Here is a 23305-nt window from a genome sequence, read left to right as displayed (position 1 = left end):
CACTTGCCGTGAGTACCCGTCCTTCTACCCAGAGACTGTCCCGGTCACTTGCCGTGACTACCTGCCCTTCTACCCAGAGACTGTCCCTGTCACTTGCGGTGACTACCTGCCCTTCTACCCAGAGACTGTCCCTGTCACTTGCGGTGACTACCTGCCCTTCTACCCAGAGATTGTCCCTGTCACTTGCCGTGATTACCTGCCCGTCTTCCCTGGGAGCCACCCGCTTCCTTACAAGGACCGCCCCCTTGTATAGTTGCTCAGAGGTTCCGCCTCCCAGACCCGTTACAAATATCACAATGCCCCCGCCTTTGTCGGCTGGGCGTATTACCAAGTTTTGGGATAACGTTTGGATTGCCTTGCGTTCGCCCTTAGTGAGATTTTGTTTAATTTTCAAGCATTTTTTATCTTTTATTCGATGGATATCGTCTATTACATTTTTCTGGAATGCTTCCATGGATTCTGAATATTCATTTAAGGGATGGAAGTTGGATTTCTTTTTTAGGGTGGTATGGTGAAAATTATGAGTGGTTGTATTAGTTAGAGTTGGAGTACCCATAGTCTTGTTTTTCATGAAGTGTTTTTTAATTGAGAGTTGTCTCATGAATTTTTTGACCCCAATAAAGGCCTCGAATTTGTCAAATTGGGATGCTGGTGCATATTTCAGACCCATGTTCAGGAGTTTGCTCTCGTCTGGTTTTAGAATGTAATGGCTAAGGTTAAAGATGGAGGAATTATCCTGGTTCAATTCCTGAAATTGTAGCTTTTTCTTTTTGGTGAGTTTCCCCCCCCCCCTGCAGCCCCTCTGGCATTTTTTTGTGGGGCCTTGTGAAAAAAATTTGAGTTGGCTTGTCTTTTCCGTACCTGTGGATGTTGGGAGGTACTCTGATGAGATGTGGAGGCATGGAGACTGCTGGTATGCGCCTCTTGATTATGGGATTCGGATAGGGGTCTTAAAGGAGGCGGTGGTGTACTTGGTAGGTTATGTATGATGTTGAATCTGTTTTGTATATCAATTGGAGTTTCAGGAGTGGTTGAATTTTGTATTGGTATACCGCTGGGAGTGGGTGGTCTAAGGGCGGTTGGTGGAGGGGGGCTAGAAATAGATTCATGGTCAGAGGTAGGGTGAATGGAGATTCTATCTTCTGATTGGCCAGGACTCCCTTCTACTTCATCAATAATTTCGAAGGCTTCTTGGATCGATGGTTGGTTTATTATAGGGGGTTCTGGAACAGCATCTCTACCAAATTTCCTATGTTTCTTTAGAACAATTTCTTTTTCTTTAATATGAATCCTGTTTCTGATGTTGTTAGGTTAATAATTTCTGGATGGTTATGATAAGGTTTTATTTCCTTATATAGTTTTGATATATGGTTTTTGTTTTCCTTTACGTTTTTTTTTCTTTTATCTATTATGAATGAGACTGCCTGTTTTGAGAATCCTTTAAACATGGTGTCCCATTCTGATAGCGTGATTGGATCAGCTATATCCCCTGATAGTGGTTTAGTTACACAAAGTCCTGTGGGAGTGATGTTCTAGGCAAGATACCTTTCCAGTGTAGCTACTTCCCATAGGTTACGCATCTCTTTTAGTAGGAGTTGTTCAAGAGTTTTTAATGATTCCTTGATCCTGTCAAGGTTCTCTGTATTAGGGTTATTTGGTGGACGATGGTGGGTAGTATTAAAGAATTTTTGGATATTTTGGATCCTGTTTGTCCTGTCAGTCCATAAGTCTCCCATGGTTCGGTTGTTCCGGGAGATAAGTGATTATAATAATAGTTGGTGCCTTGGTTGGTGAGTCTTAGCAGCCTCCTATATGGTTTACAAATAGGGATATAGGTAGATATAGAGGGGGCGCTGTTAGACTTACGACCGAGACCTGCTGCGGATACGGGCAGTAAACCAAAAAGACTGCAAGGATTTAAATAATAGGTATATGGGATATCTGCGCTGGTCCTGGTACGGTTAGAGGTACTGACAAAGAAGGCTATGAGAGGGTGAGGTTAAAATTAAGATAATTTATTTAGTGGTTAAAATGCTCAAATAATACTTAGTCTAAAAACACATGTATGATAGAGTCATGAGTTTGTCAGGCTGGAAGTGACTGATCAAATTCAATTTAAAAACACATAATTGATATATTCCTGAGTGGGTCAGGCTAGATGGGACTGGTGGGTATGGAGCTTAATGTTGGATGAAGGTCACCTGAAAGGAAGGGGAATGTGGTTAGAGGATACCCTAATCACTTTTTTTTCTACTTACACATAGGTTGTATTGTTGATGCAGATTGTTACCTGCTTGGTGTGAGATGGCAACTCTTGTGGTGGTTCAGATCCATGTGTGGATGCTGTGTGTCGACTGACTGTAGGGAAAAAGGGGGGGGGATCAAAAGAAGCACACTAATGGTTGATAGATAATGGCGATCTGTAAGGATTTTACCTGGGTTTTTGAAAGGTAGTGATGACACAGGTGCAGTTGATTCCAAAACCACTGAGGTACCAGGCTGTGCGCTGTAATCTGGGTAAGGTTTAGAGAGTTATAAGTCTCAGTAAATATAGTACATTTAGAATAGTAGCTAAACAGTAATAAGGTGAGTTACCCTGGGTTGGTAAGTGGGGTTTCTCAAGAGTAACCGGTTATCCGGTCGGTATTACTGTGCACATATTTGTGGTGGAAGTTGGTGGGTACCCTAGGTTCCCCAATCTTCAGCAGTCCAACCCGTGGGTCAATGACAGGAGAGGTTTAGTTCCTGGGGAATGCGATCCTGTAGAGTCCTGGATTGGCGGATTATTGCTGTGAAGGATGCTGGTTGCTGCATGCAGAACGAATGAGGTTGTGATTCTGTTCTGTTAATCCAAGGTGGTATGTCAGCTGGTTGCTGACAAGGATAGGCAGCCAGTGGCGGTTCGCCTGTGCTTGAGAGGTAGTGTTAACTACCGTTAATGTCCTGATAGTGGTCGGTGATACGTTGTATGGCTGAGGTCGGTGGTGCCGCGTGGTAGACGGCAGGTTGGTGGTACTGGTTACATACCTTCTTGAAGCGGTATTAGCCGGCGGTTTTCCGGAGTCGTTCCAGGAGCCTGTCGCTTTACTGACCTGCAAGTGGGAGCGTCTGATGCTCTTGCAGTGTCGGTGTCTCGCTGCACACGGAGTCCCGGCCGGAGGTTCCAGTGGAGGCGGGCACCCGGCAATTAGCGGTACCTTTTCGTGCGGGCAAGGACCTGCGTGACGTCAGGTCACGTGATGCCTCGAGTTAAGGTTGGTACGGATAGCACTGAGGACCTTTCCTACGCGTTTCGGATTTCACGGAATCCTTTGTCAGGGATGGTCCTATCAGTGCTGAGTGCTTCCTTTTATACGTGAGTACTTGGTCCTCATTATGCTAATTGATTTTAGGTGGGTGATAGATGGAAAGAGTTGTCTTGATTGATGTCAATTGCCAGTGCTTTCTTATTTGGTTGGGTCATTTAGTTAAAGGCAAAGAGTTCTATCTCACTGTTCAGACCTTTGGGTCTCAGTGAGTTTAGTTTAAATATCCAGCTGCTTTCAGTTCTAGACATTTGCTTAATATAATTACCTTGCAGCCAATGTTTGTGGATGATCTGGATGCCTGTGATCTGTATGCCTTTTAGTGACCCCTCATGTTTGTCCAAAAAATGTTTGGAAAGAGGATGTTTTGGATACTTATTGAGTATTTTGCGCAAATGTTCTCCTAGTCTTCTATTCAAGGGGCGTATTGTGCGTCCCACATATAGTTTTTTACATGGGCATTTTAGTCCATAAATGACTCCCTTAGTAGTGCACGTAATAAAGTCCTTGATAGGGAATTCGATATCCCCATGAGATATTGTATTTTGTTTTTTGGTGTGTAGGTTCCTGCAAACCGTGCACTTGTTGCATGGGTAGAAGCCAGTAGGGCTAGAGAATGGACTTTTAGGTAGAGAGATTAGTGGGGGATTTTTTTTGGACGGGGCCACTATGTTGCCAAGATTCCTTGCTTTCCTGAATATGAATTTTGGTTCTGAGGGGATCTGATCTCCTATTGTTTTATCTTCCCTGAGGATATTCCAGTGGCGTTTGACGATTTTCCTTAGAAGATAGGTGTTGGAGTTATATGTAGTGATAATTGGGATGTCAATAGTCATTTCATCTGAGTCTAAATTAATAGTTTCTCTCGTGTCCAGAAGTTTTGCCCGGGGAATCCTTTTTATCTGAGTTTTGGCATTGTCTAGGAGCATTGGGTCATAGCCTTTATTTAGAAATTTGTTTTTCAGGAGATTTGCTTCATTCTCAAAGTCACTGAGTTTGGAGCAGTTCCTGTGTAATCTCATATATTGGCTATTGGGGACATTTAGGAGCCAGCTTGGGAGGTGACAGCTGTCCATATGTATAAAACTGTTGGTATCTGTAGGTTTAAAAAAGTGCGAGTGCAGATTTGACCTTCATTAATGTAGATGTTTAAATCAAGAAAATTCACCTGGTCGGTACTTATTGTGTATGTAAAATTAAGGTACAAATCGTTATTATTAATGTCACTCAGGTATTGTTTAAGCGAGTCCTGGCTTCCTGACCAAATGAAAAGAACGTCATCGATGAAGCGGCGCCAAAGCACCAGGCTCGGGTGCATTTCGCCATCAGGGAATATGGTGTGATGCTCCCACATGCCCACATATAGGTTGGCGTAACTGGGCGCAAATCTAGTACCCATCGCAGTGCCCCTTCTCTGTCTATAATGTCTGTCTTCATATTTGAAAGAGTTGTGGTTTAGAATAAAAAGCATACATTCCTCAATAAAATTGATCTGCTCGTCTGGCATTGTGGTGTGTTTTTTTAAAAAAATTTTTTCTGATTGGCAGCCTTTTTGGTGTTGAATCACCGTGTAAAGTGACGTAATGTCCAGTGTCCCTATTATATAATGGTTCTCCCATTTAATATTGTCTAATAGTAGTAGGGTATGTTTAGTGTCCTTGAGATGGGCTGGCAAGAGAGGGACCAAATTTTGTAGATGGCTATCAATAAATCTGGATAAATTTGATGTTAGGCTTTGAATGCCAGATATGATAGGTCTGCCAGGTGGATTATTCAATGATTTATGGATTTTGGGGAGGTGGTAGAATATGGCTAGCCTAGGATACGGAGTGAATATGTATTCATATTCACATTTATTAAGGAAACCTTCCCTTAGGCCTTTGTTTAGTAGTTGTTTCATTTCCAGGACATATTTCGGTGTAGGATCAGAGGGCAGCATTTCGTAAGTTTTTGTGTCGTTTAAGAGTCTCAGACATTCATTGTGGTATTGCAAGTAGTCTAATATCACAATGCCCCCGCCTTTGTCGGCCGGGCTTATTACCAAGTTTTGGTTTTGTGATAACGTTTGGATTGCCTTGCGTTCGCCCTTAGTGAGATTTTGTTTAATTTTAGAGCATTTTTTCTCTTTTATTCGATGGATATCGTCTATTACATTTTTCTGGAATGCTTCCATGGATTATGAATATTCATTTAAGGGATGGAAGTTGGATTTTTTTTTAGGGTGGTATGGTGAAAATTATGAGTGGTTGTATTAGTTAGAGTTGGAGTACTCATAGTCTTGTTTTTCATGAAGTGTTTTTTAATTGAGAGTTGTCTCATCAATTTTTTGACCCCAATAAAGGCCTCGAATTTGTCAAATTGGGATGCTGGTGCATATTTCAGACCCTTGTTTAGGAGTTTGCTCTCGTCTGGTTTTAGAATGTAATGGCTAAGATTAAAGATGGAGGAATTAGCCTGGTACAATTTCTGAAATTGTAGCTTTTTCTTTTTGGTGAGTCCCCCCCCCCCCCGCAGCCCCTCTGGCGTTTTTTTGTGAGGCTTGTGAAAAATTTGAGTTGGCTTGTCTTTTCCGTACATGTTGGGAGGTACCTGTGGGAGGTACATGTTGGGAGGTACTCTGATAAGATGTGGAGGCATGGAGACTGCTGGTATGCGCCTGTTGATTATAGGATTCGGATAGGGGTCTCAAAGGAGGCGGTAGTGTACTTGGTAGGTTATGTAGGATGTTGAATCTGTTTTGTATATCAATTGGAGTTTCAAGAGTGGTTGAATTTTGTATCGGTATACCGCTGGGAGTGGGTAGTCTAAGGGCGGTTGGTGGAGGGGGGCTAGAAATAGATTCATGGTCAGAGGTAGGGTGAAAGGAGAATCTATCTTCTGATTGGCCAGGACTCCCTTCTACTTCATCAATAATTTCGAAGGCTTCTTGGGTCGATGGTTGGTTTATTATAGGGGGTTCTGGAACAGCATCTCTACCCGACCCACTCAGCAATATATCAATTATGTGTTTTTAAATTGAATTTGATCAGTCACTTCCAGCCTGACAAACTCATGACTCTATCATACATGTGTTTTTAGACTAAGTATTATTTGAGCATTTTAACCACTAAATAAATTATCTTAATTTTAACCTCACCCTCTCATAGCCTTCTTTATCAGTACCTCTAACCGTACCAGGACCAGCGCAAATTTAAATATTAGACAAAGATAACACAAGTAAACACTAAATGCAGTTTTAAATTAAGGTCTTTATTATTAAGGGAAAAAAAATCCAAACCTACAGGGCCCTGTATAAAAAAGTGATTGCCCCCTAAACCTAATAACTGGTTGGGCCACCCTTAGCAGCAACAACTGCAATCAAGCGTTTACGATAACTGGCAATGAGTCTTTTACAACGTTCTGGAGGAATTTTGGCCCACTCATCTTTGCAAAATTGTTGTAATTCAGCCACATTGGAGAGTTTCTGAACATAAACCACCTTTTTAAGGTCATGCTATATCATCTCAATCGGATTACAGTCAGGCTTTTGACTAAGCCACTCCAAAGTCTTAATTTTGTTTTTCTTAAGCCATTAAAAGGTGGACTTGCTGGTGTGTTTTGGATCATTGTCCTGCGCTTCAACTTAAGGTCACAAACAGTTAGCCGGACATTCTCCTTCAGGATTTTTTGGTAGACAGTAGAATTCATAGTTCCATTTACCACAGCAAGTTTTCCAGGTCCTGAAGCAGCAAAACCGCCCCAGACCATCACACTACCACCACCATATTTTACTGTTGGTATGATGTTCCTTTTCTGAAATGCTGTGTTACTTCTATGCCAGATGTAATGGGACATACACCTTCCAATAAGTTCAACTTTTGTCTCGTCAGTCCACAGAATATTCTCCCAAAAGTCTTGGCAATCATCAAGATGTTTTCTGGCAAAACTAAGATGAGCCTTTATGTTCTTTTTGCTCAGTAGTGGTTTTCATCTTGGAACTCTGCCATGCATGCCATTTTTGCCTAGTCTCTTTGTTATGGTGAAGTCATGAACACTGACCTTGTTGAGACAAGTGAGGCCTGCAGCTCTTTGAATGTTGTTGTGGGGTCTTTTGTGACCTCTTGGATGAGTCGTTGCTGGGATCTTAGGGTAATTTTGGTCACATGGCCACTGCTGGGAAGGTTTACAACTGTTCCATGTTTTCGCCATTTGTGGATAATGTCTTTCACTGTGGTTCGCTAGAGTCCCAAAGATTTAGAAATGGCTTTATAGCCTTTTCCAGACTGATAGATCTCAATTACTTTGTTTCTCACTTGTTCTTGAATTTCTTTGGATCGCAGCATGATGTCTAGCTTTTGAGTATCTTTTGGTCTACTTCACTTTGTCAGGCAGGTCCTATTTAATTGATTCCTTAATTGAGGACAGGTGTTGCAGTAATCAGGCCTGTGTGTGGCTAGGGAACTTGAACTCATCTTCCCAAAGATGTGATAAACCACAGTTAATTTATGATTTGGGGGGGGGGGGGGGCAATCACTATTTCACAAAGGGGCCCTGTAGGTTTGAATTTCTTTTTCCTATAAAAATAATAAAGACCTTCATTTAAAAACTGCATTTTGTGTTTACTTGTGTTATCTTTGTTTAATATTTAAATTTCTTTTGTGATTTTGTGATCTTAAACATTTAATTGTGACTAACTTGCAAAAGAATAAGAAACCAAGAAGGGGGCAAACAGTTTTTCACTCCACTGTATGTATAAATTACTGTATAACAATGAAATACAAAAATAATAAATATATAACATATATTGTAAGATCCCTCTAAGTTGAAATATAAGCAATCAATTACATACCAATATGACCATAGAGGCACTAATGAGTCTTTGAGTAAAATAGATAATGGTCAAGACCAAAACCATATGACATTATATTCCACAGTATGGTGTAAAAAGTTAAATATGTCTGATATTTCAACAGCAGTGATCATGATTATAGATATAAACATATATAGAGAGCACCAGAAAAGTGCTAATAGTGAAATCAGTCAGCAAGTGTGCATGAATGCAATTGTGGAAAAGTATTCATAATATGCATAAAGGATAACACAAATAAGAGTTACTATCCAGAGCACATGGAAATAATCAATAGAAGACACATATTACAAGACCCTTGGCTCCAAGGAGGGATCAATAGGGAAACCCCATGCGTATCGCGGCAAAACAAAGCAGCTTCCTCAGGGGAGAAGTGAATTACAAGTAAGGAGAAATGCTGTTATGGCTACACCCAAGAATGAGACTACAGTTGGTATAATCATGATTGTGCTAAGCGCGCACATGCATTAGCGAGCACATGCATTGCCGCTCACTGACAGGTTTGATGTTGCCTTCAAAGTATCGATCAAAAAACAGCGAGTTGCATGCTGGATATTGGTGAAATTCTGCTAAGATATAAGGCCAGTCCCATATCTCACAGCAAATAATAGTGCAAGCACAATGAACACCAGCTGAAGGGAACACATGCACTTATGCGTTGCAAAGAAATAAAGCACACGCCCATAAATCCATGACAGCATATAAACAACGCAACACGATACACTGGCACATGCCCATAATAACACAATGTAGGCACAGGTAACATATCCATTAAAACAATAATGGCGTGTATGCATCTAAAAGAGATACCACGGGTACAGTGGCATGTAAAAGTTTTGGCACCCCTGGTCAAAATTACTGCTATTGTGAATAGTTAAGCAAGTTGAAGATAAAATGATCTCTAAAAGGCCTAAAGTTAAAGATGACACGTTTCCTTTGTATTTTAGGCAAATATATATATTAATATATATATATATATATATATATATATATATATATACACACTGTGTGCAGAATTATTAGGCAAGTTGTATTTTAGAGGATTATTTTTATTATTGATCAACAACTATGTTCTCAATCAACCCAAAAGACTCATAAATATCCAAGCTTAATATTTTTGGAAGTTGGAGTGTTTTTTTTTTGATTTGGCTATCTTTGGAGGATATCTGTTAATGCAGGTAACTATTACTGTGCTGAATTATTAGGCAACTTAATAAAAAACAAATATAATCCCATCTCACTTGTTTATTTTCACCAGGTAAACCAATATCAGTGCACAAAATTTAGAAATAAACATTTCTGACATGCAAAAACAAAAAGCAAAAAAATTAGTGATCAATATAGCCACCTTTCTTTATGATGACACTCAACAGCCTTCCATCCATAGATTCTGTCAGTTGCTTGATCTGTTTTCGATCAACATTGCGTGCAGCAGCCACCACAGCCTCCCAGACACTGTTCGGAGAGGTGTACTGTTTTCCCTCCCTGTAGATCTCACATTTTATGATGGACCACAGGTTCTCTATGGGGTTCAGATCAGGTGAACAAGGGGGCCATGTCATTATTTTTTCTTCTTTTAAACCTTTACTGGCCAGTCATGCTGTGGAGTAGTTGGATGCATGTGATGGAGCATTGTCCTGCATGAAAATCATGTTTTTCTTGAACAATACCGACTTCTTCCTGTACCACTGCTTGAAGAAGTTGTCTTCCAGAAACTGGCATTAGGTTTGGGAGTTGAGCTTCACTCCATCCTCAACCTGAAAAGGTCCCACAAGTTCATCTTTGATGATACCAGCCCATACCAGTACCCCACCTCCACCTTGCTGGCGTCTGAGTTGGAGTAGAGCTCTCTGCCCTTCACTGATCCAGCCTCTGGCCCATCCATCTGGCCCATCAATAGTCACTCTCATTTCATCAGTCCATAAAACCTTTGAAAAATCAGTCTTAAGATATTTCTTGGCCCATTCTTGACGTTTTATCTTATGTTTCTTGTTCAAAGGTGGTCGTTTTTCAGCCTTCCTTACCTTGGCCATGTCCCTGAGTATCGCACACCTTGTGCTTTTTGATACTCCAGTAACGTTGCAGCTCTGAAATATGGCAAAACTGGTGGCGAATGGCATCTTGGCAGCTTCACGCTTGATTTTCCTCAATTCATGGGCAATTATTTTGTGCCTTTTTTGGCCAACACGCTTCTTGCGACCCTGTTGGCTATTTGCCATGAAACGCTTGATTGTTCGGTGATCACGCTTCAAAAGTTTGGAAATTTCAAGACTGCTGCATCTCTCTGCAAGATATCTCACAATATTGGACTTTTCAGAGCCCGTCAAATCTCTCTTCTGACCCATTTTGCCAAAGGAAAGGAAGTTGCCTAATAATTAAGCACACCTTATATAGGGTGTTGATGTCATTAGTCAACACCCCTCCTCATTACAGAGATGCACATCACCAGATTTACTTAATTGGTAGTTGACTTTCAAGCCTATGCAGCTTGGAGTAGGACAACATGTATAAAAAGTATCATGTGATCAAAATACTCATTTGCCTAATAATTCGGCACACAGTACATATACAGCTCTGGCAAAAATTAAGAGACCACTGCAAAATTTTCAGTTTCTCAGATCTTTCTCTTTATAGGTATATTTTTGAGTAAAATGTACATTGTTGTTTTAGTCTATAAACTACTGACAACATGTATCCGAAATTCAAAGCTAAAAATGTTGTATTTATTTGCAGCAAATGATAAAGCGTCAAAATAATAAAAAAGAAACAGTGCTTTCAGACCTCAAATTACTCATGTTTTAACTCAGGAACAGTTTAGAAATCAATATTTGGTGGACTAACCATGATTTTTAATCACAGCTTTCATGCGTCTTGGCATGCTTTCCTCCAGTCTTTCCATACTTTCCAACAGAAAACTGTTTAGTGGTCTCTTAATTTTTGCCAGAGCTGTATATATATATATATATGTCAGGAATTCCCACAGCGACGACACCGGGGAGATCACGCGATATCTCACCGTGTCGTCACTATGTCAATATTTTGTCCGGAATTGCGAGCTCACGATCCGGACTACTCACTCCTTAGGTATCGACAAGCGACCAGTGAGCGTATGGCGTCTCACCTCTGGGTTCCAAAGCATTGAATACGTGTTTATACCCTTCGTACGGTCACTGTCAGCTTCATGATAGCCCAATTATTATTATTCTCTGCCACCACCGGCCGAGTTTGAAATATACTACAGGCTTGGCCGGATGCATGAGTTCTGATAGCATATATGGCTTCAGGGAAGGGAACGATTATAGGACAAAATAAACAGAACTATTAAATTTTATATTTAATCCAAAAGGGAGGCAGTGTTTAGGAAAAAAATATACAAGTATGTTACAAAGGAGACATTAACATACATAAGCAGTTACACAAATAAAACAGGATAAAAGGAGAAACTTACGCTATAAAGATCGCTGCAACGATTCAATATAGGTGGAGGGCAGACGCTCCGCCTACTATTATCGAACAGGGTCCTCCGCTATGATAGACATATACTCCCAGACAAAGAACACGGCTTCAGTCTCAACAAACTATTTTATGCTGAAGTGAGAGACCCCCCTGTGATGATATCACAGGGGCTTGGCTCCACCCTTCAAATGTGTATTAAAAACATGTTTTTTGGGATAACTCATTGCGCGTTGATCCCAGAAGCCCAAAAGTGATATATTTTCTGTTAAGATTTTACCTTCATTTAGAGACCTCACATTGCATAGTTGCAGTCTGCTATTCTGGTGTTTTTGCGCTACAGCTCTACGTAGCGTTTTTAAGCGACAGAAAAATATCACTATCATCCCTAGCTGGTCCTACCCCTAAAAATATAGGTCCCATTATCAGAATTATAGAACATTAGTTATTCCATATTTCATATCGGAGTCGAAGTTTCTGGAGATTTTCTTTTTGAAGCTCTGGAAGCAAGCTTTCTCAGTTACACGCAAATTACTGCAATCCTGCCACTAATTACCCCCTGCCTCTGCCAGGGACAAGATGCTCGCATTTCAAGTAGGCTGGTGACACCTATCTGGCCAGCATTTGTGTACGAAGCTTTACTCATGACTGTGTTAATTGGGGCTTTGTGCTGAGATTTTTATAGAGATAGTCCTTGTACTGACAAGTGGTGAGGGGGATAAGGGAGGGGGTGAAGAGAGGCTTGGGAGAAATGGTCAATATTTATGACAGACTTTCAATATTCCTCAATATTTCCCTGACATATATATATTGTGACAAAGTCACTGGCAGAGTGCTGGAGGGGAGATATGTTTCACTGAGGCTGTTGGCTTCAGTGATGTGAAACTTGGAAGTTTTCTCCAGCATGTTATGAGCCGAGAGGGTTAATCAGCCATTTTTAATGGGCCGGGTTTTATGTCAACAGCTGTAGAATGGGTGGGAGGCTGTTAACCATATCTCCACAATGGGATGTGGTCTGGGATATAAATAGCCAGCCTGTTGAGTCATGTGGTGCTCAGTATCTGGACAGGCCAGCTCCAGACAAACGTTTGGTTTTGAGCTAAACCTAAACAGTGTGTTCTCTGAACCCTGAGCTGGTGGATCCCCTCTACCACAAGGACTGTGCAGGGTATTACCATTGAGTTTTGTTTGTTTTCCTGTTTTTGCTCAAAGGGCCGTGTTTATTTTTACTTAACCTCAGTTTATGTTGCATGTACAATAAACCTGGGAAGAACTTAAAGAGTAAGTGTTCTCTTGTCTACCTCCATGTACAACTGAGTGACTATATATATATATATATATATATATATATATATATATATATATATAAAAAATCGTATTTTTCGGACCATAAGATGCACTTTTTTTCCCCAAAATTGGGAGGAAAATGGGGGGTGCATCTTGTGGGCCGAATGTTATGGATACTTGCGGTGGTGGTGGAGTGGGGGTGCCCTCCCTCCTTCAGGAACGAGGTGGCGGCAGCGGCGGTGAGGCATAGCTGCTGGGGCCAGTGTCGGGCTGTCAGCGGCATCGGGCGATGAAGCAGAGCGGCCTGCTCGGCTTTCTGGTGTGCGTGGCCATCTTACTGAGGCCACGATCTACAGGAAAATGGCCGCCAGAGCAGACGCATACGCAGACCAGAAGCTCCGGCGGCCATTTTACTGTAGATCACAGCTTTAGGAAGATGGTGGCAGCCACCAGAGACCTGCACACGCCGCTCTGCCTCATCGCCCGACGCCGCTCACAGCCTGGCACAAGCCCCAGCCCTGCACAGGCCCCTGCACAGGCAGCACAGGCCCCCCAGCCCTGCACAGGCCCTTGCACAGGCCCAGCACAGGCCCAGCACAGGCCCTCCAGCCCTGGCAGCACAGGCCCCCCAGCCCTGCACAGGAACCCAACCTGGCACAGGTACCTGGCCAGGCCCCGGCATGGCACAGGCTCCAGCCAGGTTAAGTGTCCCAGCTAGGCACAGGCCCCACAGCATCTCACCTCTTCTGCTGTAGCCGCCGGGTTCCTGAGGGAGGGAACCTGTGATCCTGCTCCATTGCAACTCCCCGCTGCTGGAGCACCGACTTCCTGAAGGACCCTGCCTCCTGTGACCCTCGCTCCACTGCCGCCCAGGTAAGATACTGTGCCTATTCAGACTATAAGATGGACCCCCATCTTATAAAAAATATTTTTTCCCTATTTTCCACCCCAAAATTCGGGGTGTGTCTTATGGTCCGGTGCGTCTTATAGTCTGAAAAATACGGTATATAGGTGCTTCAAACACAGTGATACTGTTGTTTCTAAATAAGGTATTGGTACTTTTGGCAGTGTGGACAGGTGCCAAGTCCTGCTGGAGAATGAAATTTCCATCTCCAAAAAGCTTGTCGGCAGATGTGCTTTTGTGCTTGTGCTTGTCGGCATGATGTGCTCTAAAATTTCCTGGTAGACGGCTGCGCTGACTTTGGTGTTGATAAAACACAGTGGACCTACACCAGCAGATGACATCGCTCCCCAAACCATCACTGATTGTGAAAACTTCACACTAGACCTCAAGCAGCTTGGATTGTGTGCCTCTCCACTCTTACTTCAGACTCTGGGACCTTGATTTCCAAATGAAATGACTTGTAGGATTGCTACTTCCAATAGGTGGCGCTATAGAATACAAGTCCTCTTTTTCTCTGAAGAGGCAATTTGCATATCAAATGAAATGCAAAATTTACTTTCATCTGAAAACAACACCTTGGACCACTGAGCAACAGTCCAGGTCTTTTTCTCCTTGGCCCAGGTAAGACGCTTCTGGTGTTGTCTATTGGTCATGAGTGGCTTGACACTAGGAATGCAACACTGGTAGCCCATGTCCTGGATACGTCTGTGTGTGGTAGCTCTTGAAGCAATGACTCCAGCAGCAGTCCACTCATTGTGAATCTCCCCCAAATGTTTGAATGGCCTTTTCTTAATCCTGGGCTTCCATAACGCCTCATCAGTGCCACAGGTTGATAGCCTCCATGCCACGCTGCATTGATGCAGTAATTGATGCAAAAGGAGCCCCGACCAAGTATTGAGTGCATTTACTGAACACATTTCAGTAGGCCAACATTTCGGATTTTAAAATCATTTTTCAAGCTGTTGTTATAAAGTATTCAAATTTACTGAGATACTGACTTTCATGTTTTCTTTGGCTGTAAGCCACAATCATCAACATTAACAGAAATAAACACTTGAAATAGGTCACTCTGTTTGTAATGACTCTATGTTTCACTTTTTGTATTGAAGAACTGAAATAAATTAACTTTTTGATGATATTCTAATTTTGTGGGAAGCACCTGTATATAGTCATTCTTTACATTTTAAAAATTTCAAAAAGGAAAATGGGCCGATGTAAAAGTTTGGGCATCCTTACAGATTTAAAAAGCCAAGAGAACTGAACTGGAATGTAAATTGGTGTGCAAACAGCATGTAAAAGCATGTTCACACACGGCCACTAAACAGAAAAAAAACAAAAGACAGAAATACAATACACAAATACCCAGCAGTAAATAAATAAATCGCAATAGTGCATGAAAATAATAAAGGGTACTTAGTTAACATAATTTTGAACAAAATAATGCAAAAGCCATCCCGCCTCATCATGGCGACACTTATGGGACAGTCCTAACTCTGCCGTATTAGTATGCACAGACTGTAATCCTCCGGTTCAGTGAGGGCTCCGGCGGTGAGCCCGCACTGAACCGAGCACATGTCAGCTGATTATTACAGCTGACATGTGCCCGCAACAGCCGCTGGTGGAATCGCGATCCACCCGCGGCTGTTAACATGTTAAATTCCGCTGTCAATCTCCGACAGTGGCATTTAACGCGTGCTTCCGGGTTGCGCGTCATAAGCCCCGCCCATCGGCGACCCCGTCACGTGATCGCGGGTCACCGATGGGTGGGCATGACAACCCAGGGTCTGCAGCAGACGACTTCTGTTGTCATGAGCTGGTCGCTATGAGCGCCACCTAGTGGTCGGCGCTCATAGCACAGGACCATTTCTGCTGCATACAGGGGATCTGCTGATCCCCTGTATGTAGCAGAGGCGATCAGACAGTTGCTGCTTATAGTCTCCTATGGAGACTATAGAAGCATGCAAAAAGTGAAAAAAAAAAGTTTTTAAAAAAAATAAAAAAAAATATAAAAGTTAAAATCACCCCCCTTTCGCCCCATTCAAAATAAAATAATTAAAAAAAAACCCTACATAGACATATTTGGTATCGCCGCGTTCAGAATCGCCCGATCTATCAATGTAAAAAAAGAATTAATCCGATCGGTAAACGGCGTAACGAGAAAAAAATTCTAAACTCCAGAATTATTTTTTTTTGTCGCCGCAAAATTGCAATAAAATGCAATAACGGGCGATAAAAACATTGGATCTACCCCAAAATGTTATCAATAAAAATGTCAGCCCGGAGCACAAAAAATAAGCCCTCACGCAGCCCCATATCCCAAAAAATGGAGACGCTACAGGTCTTAGAAAATAGCGCTATTTTTTCTTTTTTTAACCAAATTTTGGAATTTTTTTCACCACTTAAATAAAAAAGAACCTATACATGTTTGGTGTCTACGAACTCGTAATGACCTGGAGAATAAGAATGGCAGGTCAGTTTTAGCATTCAGTGAACGTGGTAAAAAAAATTAATAAAAAACAACTGTGGTATTGCACTTTTTTTGCAATTTCACCGCACTTGGAATTTTTTTCCCATTTTCCCGTACACGATATGGTAAAACTAGTAATGGCGTTGAAAATTACAACTCGTCCCGCAAAAAATAAGCCCCCACATGGCCATATTGACCAAAAAATAAAAACGCTATGGCTCTGGGAACAAGGGGAGCAAAAAACGAAAATGCAAAAACGACAAATCTCAAGGTTGCGAAAGGGTTAAAACCTTACCGTTTGCTAAGTGACATACATGTGGATAAGGCGGGATGGCTTTCGCATTATTTTGATCAAAATTATGTTAACTAAGTACCCTTTATTATTTTCATGCACTATTGCGATTTATTTGATTTATTTATTTACTGCAGGGTATTTGTGTATTGTATTTCTGTCTTTTGGTTTTTTACCCTTACAGATTTGTATGCTCTGATAACTTTGACCAAGGTTTCAGACCTTAATTAGCCGGTTAGGGTTATGGCTTGTTCACTATCATTGTTAGGAAAAGCCAAGTGATGCAAATTTCTCAGCTTTATAAAAACCCAGCCTCCTCTAACCTTGTTCCAAAAAACAGCAGCCATGGGTTCTTCTAAGCAGCAGCCTAGCACTCTGAAAATTGAAATGGTGCAGGAACACAAAGCAGAAGAAGGCTATAAGAAGATAATAAAGCGTTTTCAAGTTGCCCTTTCCTCAGTTCGAAATGTAATTAAGAAATGGCAGTTAACAGGAACAGTGGAAGTCAAGAAAAGGTCTGGAAGGCCAAGCAAAATTTCAGTGAGAGCTGCTTGTAGGATTTCTAGAGAGGCAAATCAGAACCCCTGCTTAACTGCAAAAGACCTTCAGAAAGATTTAGCAGACTCTGGAGTTGAGGTACATTGTTCTACTGTTCAGAGACAGCTGCACAAATATGGCCTTAATGGAAGAGTCATCAGAAGAAAACCTCTTCTGCGTCCTCACCATAAAATCCAGAGTCAAAAGTATGCAAGAGAACATCAAAACAAGCCTGATGCATTTTGGAAAAGTCCTGTGGACCAATGAGGTTATAATAGAACTGTTTGGCCACAATAATCAAAGGTACAGTTGAAACCAGAAGTTTACATACACTATAAAAAGACACATACGCATGTTTTTCTCAATATCTGACATGAAATCAGAGTACGAAAAGAAAAGAAAGGGCGCATGTGTAGACTCACAGGGCTATTTAAATAATTTAAAAAGTGCCAGTACACTCACCTGTGATGGCTGTGTACGTCTACACAACCAAGATTAAGCGTGTGATTAATGAGGCTCCGGGTCACCTCTATTTGTAGTACCGTCCTGTCGGTGTTTGCCTCGCAACTTTGTGCTCCTCAAGTGGTCACACGATCCTGCCGGACCAGATACCACGTCACCGCAGGTCCTCAGTAGTTTAACCCGGTGGCTGGATAACCGCAGGTCCTCACACATCCAAATAGACCAGGCTGCTCCTGCCGCTTTGGCTCCGTATGAAATCAGAGTAAACCTTTCCCATTTTAGGTCAATTTGGATTACCATCATTTTTAATATTTGCCAAATGCCAGAATAATGAGAGAGAGTGCTTTAAGGAATTTTTATTACTTACTGTAAAGTCAATGTTACGGATCCGGGTGGTGGAACCTCTGTGCTGCGGTGCAAGGAGGGACCAGAGGGGCGTGACTAAGTGCCTACTCGGCCTGACCAAGGTCGCACGGCGGCTCAGTCGACTCCGTGAACCAGGGAGGGACTGAGCAGGGGGACCAGGTGCCACTCTGGGACCGACCTTGTATGAGAGCAGGTGACTCCCACGGGTCAGATGTCAGGAACCGACCGGTACAGCGGATCAGCAGGCTGATTCGGCAGAGAGTCAGACGGGTGCTCCGGGTAGACAGGCTGGCGGGCACAACGGGTAACTGACAGGTGCTTCCAGGTAAGCCGGCTGGCGGGCACGGCAGGTAACTGGCAGGTGCTTCCAGGTAAGCAGGCGGGCAGAGCCCATAGACAGACTGGCGGACTGGACTGTAGACAGACTGTCGGGCTGGATTGTAGTCAGACTGGCGGGCTGGACTGAAGAACAGACTGGCGGACAGGACTGACTTTCAGGGGGACCTGGGGGCTGAAGCAACAGTAAGAACACAGAGCAACAACCTTGCACGGGTACCTCCTTATTGGAGGAGGTGCTTTAAATAGGGAAAGTCCTCCGGCCATTGGCCGGGGACTTTTAGGACAGCGCGCGCGGCCCCTTTAAGAGGGAGGGAGTGCCCGCCTAAGCACAGTGCCCAGGAAGCTGCGTGCACCAGCAGCAGCAGCAGGGAGGCTGGAAGATGCCGGACCAGGACCGCGGCGGTAAGGGGGACGGCATCTCTGCCTGCTACAGTACCCCCCCTTTACGCCCCCTCTTTTTTAGGCTTGCAAGAAATTCTTTAAGAAGAAGAGGGGCATGGATGTTCTCCCTGGGCTCCCAAGACCTCTCTTCTGGGTCAAACCCCTTCCAATACACCAGAAAAAAGTTTTTTTCTTCTTACCGTTTTGGTGGCCAAAATGTTCTCTACCTCATAGACCTCCTCAGCGGAGACCGGAGCTGGGGTGGTACCTGGATCGTCAGAAAAAGAATTAAGAACAACTGGTTTGAGGAGAGATACGTGGAAGGAGTTGGGAATCCGTAAGATGGCCCGGGAGTTTTAGCATGTAAGCCACGGGATTGATTTGGTTCAGAACCTCGAACGGGCCGATGAACCGCGGACCCAACTTATATGATGGTATTTTGAGATGAACATATTTGAAGGAGAGGGAGACCTTGTCTCCCGTACGGAATTGAGGCGGATCCAGACGTCTCTTATCAGCATGTTTTTCATCCGCTCGGAGGACTGAAGAAGTGCGGATCTAGTGTCTTCCCAAATAGCAGAAAATTCGCTGACCAGAGACTCTGCGGCAGGATTGTCCACTGAAGAAGAGACTGGAAACGGAATCCGGGGGTGTTGACCGAAGACCACAAAGAACAGGGATTTGGAAGAAGACTCGCTCTCATGGTTGTTATAGGAGAACTCGGCCCAGGGTAGGAGCTCAACCCAATCGTTATGGTGAGCGTTGACGAAGTGCCGAAGGAAACTGGTAAGGACCTGGTTGATACGTTCCACTTGACCATTGGACTGAGGATGATAAGCAGAGGAGAAATCCAAGGAGACATCCAGCAGCTTGCACGTAGCTCTCCAGAAGTGCGAAGTGAACTGGACCCCGCGATCAGACACAATGTGGAGGGGTAGGCTGTGGAGATGAAAGATGTAATGGATGAAGTCCTTAGCTAGCACAGATGCAGACGGGAGACCAGGCAGCGGGATGAAGTGGGCCATTTTAGAAAAGCGGTCAGCGACCACCCAGATGACAGTACAACCGGCACTGCAGAAACAGGGAGATCCGTAATAAAGTCCATAGCAATGTGTTGCCATGCAGCGGAAGGTATGGGAAGAGGAAGGAGACGGCCGGCTGGAAGATGCCTGGGCACCTTGTTACGGGCACAGGAGGAACAAGCCGTGACAAAATCCGCAACATCCTTGCGTAGGGAAGGTCACCAGTAATTCCGGGCGATGAGCAGGAAGGTCTTCCTCTGGCCAGCATGGCCAGCTAGTTTTGATGAATGGCCCCAGAGAAGAACCTTCTTACGATCCGGAACCGCTATAAAGGTCTTACCGGGTGGAAGGCGAGACAGGTCAAACGGAGCCACAGTCATTACTTTGGAGGGGTTAGTGATATGCAGAGGCTCCTCCTCTTGGTTGGAAGACAGGAATGAGCGGGATAGAGAGTCGGCTGTAATGTTCTTGTCCGCAGGGCGGTAGTGTAGAGTAAAACAGAATCGGGCAAAGAACAGAGACCACCGGACCTGACGCGGATTGAGTCTATGGGCGTTTTGTAAATAGGCCAGGTTTTTGTGGTCACTGTAGATGACCATCGGGTGCAGAGCCCCCTCCAGCAGGTAGCGCCACTCCTCCAGCGCCAATTTGATGGCTAGCAGCTCACGATCTCCTATGGAGTAGTTGCGCTCGGACGAGGAGAAGAGCTTGGAGAAGAAGCCGCAGGTTACCATTTTCTCGGACGGAGATTTCTGGGTGAGCACCGCTCCGGAGGAAGCATCAGCCTCCAGGAAGAACTGCTTGTTGCAATCCGGACGGTGCAGCACAAGGGCAGAGGAGAAAGTTTGTTTAAGGGAGACGAAAGCCTCCTCTGCTTCGGAAGTCCATTCCCTGAGATTTGCTCCCTTACAGGTGAACGCGGAGATGGGAGCGTCCCGGGAGGAGAAATGGGGGATGAAGAGGCGGTAATAATTTGCGAAGCCCAGGAATCGCTGAATCGCCTTCAACCCCTCCGGTCGGGGCCACTTTAAGACGGCGGAAACCTTCTCGGGACCCATCTGTAGACCAGTCTTGGAGATAATATATCCCAGGAAGGGAAGTCTGCTCGAAGAGGCATTTCTCAAATTTTGCGTATAGACGATTCTGGCGGAGCCTTAGCAGAATCTGACTAACATCCCTCCGGTGTGTGGGCACGTCCGGAGAGAAGACCAAGATATTGTCCAGGTACACCACCACGCAAGAATACAGGAGATCACGGAAGATGTCGTTAACCAGCATCTGGAAGACGGCTGGGGCATTGCAGAGACCAAAGGGCATCACGCGATATTCATAGTGACAGTCCCGGGTGTTGAATGCCGTTTTCCATTCGTCTCCCTGGCGGATCCGGGCCAAATCGTACGCCCCACGAAGATCGAGCTTGGAGAAGATCTTCGCGCCTTTTAGGCGGTCGAACAGCTCCGAGATGAGGGGCAGGGAGTACTTATTCTTGACGGTAGTCTGGTTAAGACCCCTGTAATCGGTACAGGGACGTAGTGAGCCGTCTTTCTTCTTAACGAAGAAGAACCCTGCTCCAGCGGGGGAAGTAGATGTCTGGATGAATCCCCTAGCAAGATTCTCTTCTATTTACTCAGACATGGCCTGAGTCTCAGCCAGTGACAAGGGGTAGATACGCCCACGGGGAGGAGAAGCACCGGGTACCAGGTCGATTGGGCAATCATATGGCCTATGAGGTGGTAGTGTCTCAGCCTCCTTCTTGTCGAAGACGTCCGCATAGGACCAGAAGGGTGCCGGCAGACCAGGTAGATTAGCCGTAGTGGACGAGGGTCGAGCTGGACGAACTGCAACCAGACAGGACTCATGACAATCCTGCCCCCAATGGAACACCTCACCAGATCGCCAATTCAGGACGGGTTAATGTCTCTGTAACCAGGGTAGACCAAGAAAGAGGGAGTGAGAGAGACCAGACAGCACATGAAAGGAGATCCTCTCCGAGTGCAGCTTTCCCACCTGAAGGGTTAAAGGCTCTGTGACGAGCAAGATGGTCTCCGGAAGAAGTCTCCCATCCACGGAAGTGACTGCCAATGGTTTAGCCAGACGTATGGTAGGAATCTGATACCGCTCCACTACAGCCTGTGAAATGAGATTCCCAGTGGCTCCGGAATCCAGGTGGGCAGTCTCGAAGAAGTGGATTTCACCACTGGAAATGGAAACAGATAGGGTCAAGGACGGAGAGCATTTACTCTTGCCTAGGACGACCTCTCTGAGCAGTCCTAGACACTGGAGTTTCCCGGCCTCACCGGACAGGATTGGATCAGATGCTCTTTACTGCCACAGTAGAAGCAACTCCCCTCTGCTCGGCGCGTCTCCTGGTGAAACTTGACCATCTTGGTTTGGTCAATTTGTATGCGCTCAGGCGAACATGCCCGGGGAATTGCTGGTTGAGAGGCAGGCTTTTGGAATACATGATGAGATGAGGAAATCTCCTCTCCCGGGTAGTTTCCTTGGCACGTTCCTGAAAACGGATGTCAATCTGGGTAGCTAATGACACCAGGTCATCCAGGGTGGTAGGGATGTCACGACCGGCTAGCTCATCCTTGATCCGTCCAGAAAGACCCTCCCAGAAGGTAGACACCAGGGCCTCGTTGTTCCAGGCAAGCTCAGATGCGAGGGTTCGAAAACGTACGGCATACTGGCCCACGGTGAGACTCCCTTGGCGGAGACGGAGAAGGGACGAGGCAGTAGAAGTTTTTCGTCCGGGCTCATCAAAGACCTTCCGGAAGGCAGTGAGGAAAGCCGGAAGATCGGACACCAGGGGATCCCCTCTCTCCCACAGAGGGTTTAGCCATGCCAATTCCTCCCCGGTGAGGTGAGACATGATGAATGCCACCTTGGCCCGGTCGGAGGGGAACTGATGTGCCAGAAGTTCAAAGTGCAGCGTGCACTGATTTAGGAAGCCCCGATATAAGACGGGCTCACCACCAAAACATGGAGGCGCAGAGAGCCGGGGTGCCATAGCACCAATAGGTTGAGGTGCCGCCGGAGCTGGTGCCGCTCGGCTAGAGACGGACACAGACGGGGTGGACAGCGTGTCCAGGCGGGTATTGACATTCCGCAGATAGGTCAGGATAGTCTCCTGTTGGGATTTCTGACGTGAGACCTCCTCATACTGGTCAGAGAGTGAAGGAGCCTGGGGGCCACCGGGTTCCATGGCCCGTGCAAACTGTTACGGATCTGGGTGGTGGAACATCTATGCTGCGGTGCAAGGAGGGACCAAAAGGGCGTGACTAAGTGCCTACTCGGCCTGACCAAGGTCGCACGGCGGCTCAGTCAACTCCGTGAACCAGGGAGGGACCGAGCAGGGGGACCAGGTGCCACTCTGGGACCGACCTTGTATGAGAGCAGGTGACTCCCACGGGTCAGATGGCAGGAACTGACCGGTACAGCAGATAAGCAGGCTGATTCGGCAGATAGTCAGACGGGTGCTCTGGGTAGACAGGCTGGCGGGCACAACGGGTAACTGACATGTGCTTCCAAGTAAGCCGGCTGGCAGGCACGGCAGGTAACAGACAGGTGCTTCCAGGTAAGCAGGCTGACGGGCATGGCAGGTAACTGGCAGGTGCTTCCAGGTAAGCAGGCTGGCCAAC

This window comes from Phyllobates terribilis, unplaced genomic scaffold (genome assembly GCF_046119375.1).
Source record: "Phyllobates terribilis strain yellow unplaced genomic scaffold, ASM4611937v1 Scaffold_1__5_contigs__length_1240528914, whole genome shotgun sequence".
In the NCBI taxonomy this organism is placed as follows: domain Eukaryota; kingdom Metazoa; phylum Chordata; class Amphibia; order Anura; family Dendrobatidae; genus Phyllobates; species Phyllobates terribilis.
This window is presented reverse-complemented; position numbering follows the sequence as displayed.